Source organism: Myripristis murdjan, chromosome 4 (assembly GCF_902150065.1).
Source record: "Myripristis murdjan chromosome 4, fMyrMur1.1, whole genome shotgun sequence".
Taxonomy (NCBI): Eukaryota; Metazoa; Chordata; class Actinopteri; order Holocentriformes; family Holocentridae; genus Myripristis; species Myripristis murdjan.
This window is the reverse complement of record NC_043983.1, coordinates 3822375-3828386: the sequence shown is the minus strand read 5'-3', so window position 1 is coordinate 3828386 and position 6012 is coordinate 3822375.

The window sequence follows — 6012 nt, the reverse complement described above, 5'->3', positions numbered from 1 at the left end:
GTTTTTGGAAAGTAAATTATTATTTAATAATTTATAATTTAATAATTTCTCCATTGACCTTTCACTCATGCTGTCATCTGCCAGATTTTGCAAAGTTAAAATGGCAAAGATTTATTAATGAGAAATGGTAAACACAGTTCTTTTAATTGCTTAAACTGCAGATGCACCCGACAGTGCAACCAGTGCTGCAGTGCTAGAGGAACCCACCTAAAATCAGTTTACCCACCCACTGTGTCAGTCTGACATAAATTTGAAATACATAGTGCATACCAGCAAAACTGATGTAAGTTATAAAAAATATATCTGATACTGTTATATTGATATTGTCCACGGCTAATCTCACATGCCACTGGGCCTGCCAGCCTAAAATTTTTATACACAGTTATGATTGTACAGTGAAGAACCTCACATTGTGGTTCTAGTGCTTCAAAACCTTTGTAAAACTTTTGCTTTTGCTACTTCTGCTCTCTCTCTCTACATTCACTGTATACCTTGTTTGACCACTGCTGCTCTCTCACTTTCTCTTCATGTAGCCTACAGGTTCACTTCATTCAACTGTCTAGCTGACTTGCTTTTTCATCCTATTGTGGCATTGTATGTCCGATTGTGGGTGAAAAAAAAAAATCCAAGATGTGCTCTGTGTTTTTCGGGCATGTTTACACGCAGCTGAACAGAACACAGAGCAGACACATGTGAAAACAACAGGCTATTGTGGCTTAGCTTCCAAGACTTGAGGATCTGTAACTGATCTCTTAAAACTTTATTCCTGCCTTGGCCACTAATGCAGCACTCTTCCTTTTCCCCAGCCCCAGGCCTACTGCTGTACAGTGAAGCCAAAATATGTTATTACAGGTGCCTCATCCTGGTGTTGATACCAAGAAATATTCAGTGTTTATTTTTGCTTAATAAAGAACACAGCACTGTTAGCCTAAACTAAACTGTCCCTGAAGCCCTTGGCTGGGTTATTATTTCTCTTTCCAGAGAAAATAAATTTCTAAAAGAGCACAAATTAAAATAGCAAAATTCAAAATTACTGCTAAAGGTCTTGAGAGCTCTCTCTCTCTCTCTCTCTCTCTCTCTCTCTCTCTCTCTCTCTCTGTCGCAAAACACACACATACGCACAGACACATTGTACTCCCCTTTTCCTTGATCCTCATCCCTCAAAAGTTACATTACAACAGGTGGAAAATTTAGGAAAATGTGCATTGCATGTAGTAGGACGCCCTATGCAGCCCAACCTCAAGCAGGCAGACAAAACCCCACACACAACGGCGCCACCCAATCACACAGGGCAAGCAGCAGATTATGACGCTCTGTTAAGGCTGTCTAATGGAGACACAACACAGAAGGCTTACTGATGCACATGATTCTCAAAGTCTTATCACACTGGGTGAAAACACTGCTGAGCCTGTTGTTCCGACACTCATCAGATGAAAAGAGAGGAGGCTTCTGTTAATTTTGAATGTCCTGTTAGGCGATGTAATTAGGCAGGTCATGACAGATCGTCCTTTAAAATAACACCGTTTTCACCAGTTGGTAATGCAGATACAGCACATTCCCAAAAAAACAGCATGGGCCTAGATCTTTTGTTGGCTGCACAAGTAAAGTAAAGTAAAGTAAAGTTATAGGATCAGAATGTTGTTCTTATGTCTCAGATGCAACATCTGATGTTATGGACAGGATTCATGAAACAGCACAAGGCATTGAGCAGCCGCACATGACCCGTGGATTTGAACTTGGTAACTCAATTCAATTTTATTTGCATAGCATCAAATCATAACAAAAGTTATGTCAAGGTGCTTTACAGAAACCCAACAGAAACCCAACAGATATTGGCCCAATCCATGGACAAAAATCTCCAACAAGAGCAAATGCAGGGCGACAGTGGCGAGGAAAAAAACCCTTTAACAGGGCCAAGAACCTCGAGCAGAACCCGGCTCTGGGTGGGTGGCCATCTGCCTCGACTGGAAGGGTACCTTACTAATTGGTTTCGGTCATGGGGATCCAGGTTGGCTGAATTTTTTGATCACCCTCCTGGGATGTGTGCTCCTCTTAATCCTTTTGGGAATCTGTCTGGTGGGTTTGATTAAATGTGTTGTTTGTAAGGCTACAGATGCTGCTCTCCAGGTGCTTTGACGTCGCCGATGTGTAGATGTGGGTCCCTCCTGGGAATCCAACTGACAAAAAACCCTATGAAGACAATTCGATGACATCGCCATGCTAGAAGAGGAAGACATGGATCCACCACTGATAAGACGTACTGTCTCCATGCCACCAAGGCCATCAGTCTGGGGCATGTCAGACGTTGGGAGACAAGGTCAGGCAGATTGATGCCTTCATCAACACAGAGCTGTTGACCTCTAATATACTTAGGTAAAGAGATCTCCTTTAAATAAGGCATGTCGCTGAGCAACCCTCAGAATTGGTGTGGTACTACACAGTGTTCACACTTGCTCAGCTGAGCATCAAGAAACATCTTTTGCATAAGACATCCCAGTCTCCTAAGATCTCCTTCACTCTGAGAGTTGACCAGATCGTCATTCTTATCCATCACAATCAGAAGGCCGAAAAACTGAAGTGGCCTGAACCAGATTTTCTTCTGAGCAGTGTGCCCATAACACCTGCAGCAGATCCACCAGAGCAGCTTTAAATAGCGACAGTAAAGTTTCATTTTGCTCAGAGAGCTTTTACTATGAAAGGAACATTGATTAGCTGATCACTTGAGAACAGCTGCAAACCTCATCATTTTAAAACCTCATCATGTTAATTCATCAACAAACTGCATGTTCAAACTAGATGTTTTATTCTCACAGTTATGTCTATTTCTAATTTTCTGGAGCTATGTCATTACTAAATGGATGTTTTATTCCATCTTACTGCACTTAGTTCATTTTGTTTTCTTTCTCTTTTACTATTTTACTGTGGTAACATCTTACTTTCACAAAAGCCTTTCAAGGCACGGGTGTTGCAAATTAGCATCAGCCATAAACACTATGATACTTGCACTGGATAACTGTTCTCAACTTTTCTATGTATATTGCAACTGTTCATTTCAAATAAACCATATATAATTATATATATGCATGTATGTATGTTACACACACACACACACACACATACTGTATATGTGTGTGCGATGGATGTGTGAATTGTCAGATCAGAATTCAAGTGTTTTTTTTTTTGTTAATGCATCATTCAGCAGGTAAGTTATGAGAGCAAGATGCTCTCATAAACAAAGATGATGCATTTCAAGCTATGCCAGTGGTATGAAAATGGTATACACTTCACGTCTGCTAAGAGGAGTGTGTTGGGTGGGCACGGTCCCTGGTGATGTTGATTGAAGGATGTGTCCCATATACACCTAAAATGCCACACTTTCCTTCACTATCTCCTCTTTTCCTTTGTGACCTGGAAATCCAATGACCTGATTTTGATGCCACCCTCTTGCTAGCTGTCTATAAAGGCTTTATCAAAGACACAGTAACCTATCAGGAGGTGTTTTTCATCACTACACGCTCCATTATGCAAATGTGCTTCATCACTCTGATAACATTCAGATTACAGTTATTGTCAACTGTGAAACATTATAGCTGTAACAGTGCAATAAGTTACTAGACAACTTCACCTAATGTGCCAGTCATTAGTGAAACTCTGTGACTGGCTGTTGCACTAAAGTCGTGACAGGCCGCTTCATCTGTAATGGGCACAGACTTTGATCACGATATGATTTTGTTTCCTTTTCCTCCGTCCCTCATTCACTTTCCAAATTTTCTCCAAGCTACTTCTTGGCAGGAGAAAATCAAGTCTTCAGGTTGAGAGTACAAGTACCCTGGCTCGCACCTTCATTTTCCAATTTGTTCTCACTTCAGCAACTCCAATGCAATGAAACAGAGTATCCAGATAATAATTCATGTAATTGTGGTCATGTTCTGTATAGATTAAAGAAAAACTATAACTAACTATAAAGGATTGAAGGATTGAAAGGCTGAAATTTATTGATGGCCTTAATACCTCAACCCCATACACCCAAATAATTTAAACCTACTGACCATACAGATAGGCAAGTGCTGGGTAGCACTGTAGCATCCATACAATTTTGTCCTATTGCCTTAGTCCATATACACACAAAAAGATCCACTTTGCTATGTGATTAAATTTTTTTTTTTTTTTTTGCTCAACTTAACCATCCTGTAACATGAAAATTTTTCTCTAGATCATTTTTTATTGTTGCTTTCCTTAAAACAAGTGTATGTTGAGTGCACTGGAAACGAGTGAAATGCTCAACCTACTGGTATACCCTTTTCCACTCTTTTCCCCATCTTATTCCACTGTTTTAGATTACATGGTTTGTTAGTTGATACAGTTTGCAGTGTGCTGCTGGTGACGCCTGCTGATGGTTGCATGGAACTTCAAAACACACACATGGCTTCCTCATACTTGCATCCCTAATGGCCACCAGCCTAATAAGGCCTTAGACTCCCACTTGCAGTGAATAAGTAACAAAACCGGTTTATGGTATGGTGGTTTATTGCGCTTTGATAGTCTCACTGTACAAAATGTTACATATCATCATTTCAGGACACTTCGCCTTGCAAAATGCCTAGACCGACAGGGCACACAGGTAAAAGCAAGTCTATCTTCGCTGCTATGACATTGTGCTTCCAAGCACAGATGGTCCTGTAACACTGAGCCACCTCCATGGCGCTGCTGGTGTGCTTTCGGTATCACCACTCGTCTGCGGCCCTGTTGGAGTCCTCGTCGGCCACATCGCAGTCCAGCCGCCGTACACCAGACAAAGCCAAGTCTCTTTCGTTAAGCTTCTCCAGAAACGAGGAGAGCAGCCGTTTGTTTAAATGGTCCGTTAGGGTCCTCTCTTCCTCCACCCGCTCCTTCGCGACACCTCCGTTCGACTCGCCCTCCTCTCCGCTGACGCTCGGCCCGCGCCGCGGAGGGGCCGGCTGCTGGTTGAAGGGCAAGCCGTTCGAGCGTTCGCCCTCCCCGGACTGCTGCTCCGTCCAGCTCCCGGCGTCCGCCTCCCCGGGTTCCGTCTCCATCCGTGCTATCAGAGTGGTCTGCAGGGCGGCATTTTCTAGCTCTTTTAGTCGTTTGCTGTGGGAGCCTGCGGCGGCGCTCACAACGCAGGGAGGGGGTTCATTTCCAGCCTGGTTGTTGTTACTGTGAGGAGGCTCACTTGCTTGCTCCATAATGCTCTGCGGCACCAGGACTGACTGAGAGATGGCGCCCCCTGTGGCTGATTCTACTACTGCAGCATTAACACAATGCAGGTTAAAAAAAAAAACTGAGTAGCTCAAGCATTGAGCCAGTACTAGTGGACCTCCTGAACATCTGTACGGGAATCTTAACTCTGTCCTGTTTGATGAGCTTTTATGAGTTTATGCCCATGGGATTTGCAGTGTTCTGAGACAGGCTGAAAGGACTACGTAGGGATTAAATTGTTAGGGTTAAGTGATGTCTGACGGTATGAGTGCACTACAATAAGTGGAGAAGTCACATTATATTGTACTTTGAATCAAAAGATAGATCACGTTAACACTTTGTCAGCCTCTACTGTTACGGAAAGGGCCCCAAATCTATGCAGTTATTATTGAATTTGATCACTTCCTTAACTCCATTAAGCTTCACAGCTTTATTTTTGGTTATTTTTGACACACTTTATGCACATATATGGCCATTGTCATTTTGTATCTAGTGGAACGTCTACGAGAAAGGTGGAGAAAAACATGTGTACTATTAGAATACTCAAACATGGGAACTGCGGGTGCCATTAAATATCCACAATATTACTGTACAATTAAGGTTTTAACAAAGGAAGCGCTAAATTAAACAAAAAAGTGCATCATTACAAACTGTTAAAAAAAAAAATGCTTGTACTGACCTTTACACGTCTATAAAGGGCATTACATTAGTGTGTAACCACAGAAATTGAATGTAAATATAACAAAAGAGATAAATGTTTTTTAATTGAAAATGCATTCAAATATATAAACATTT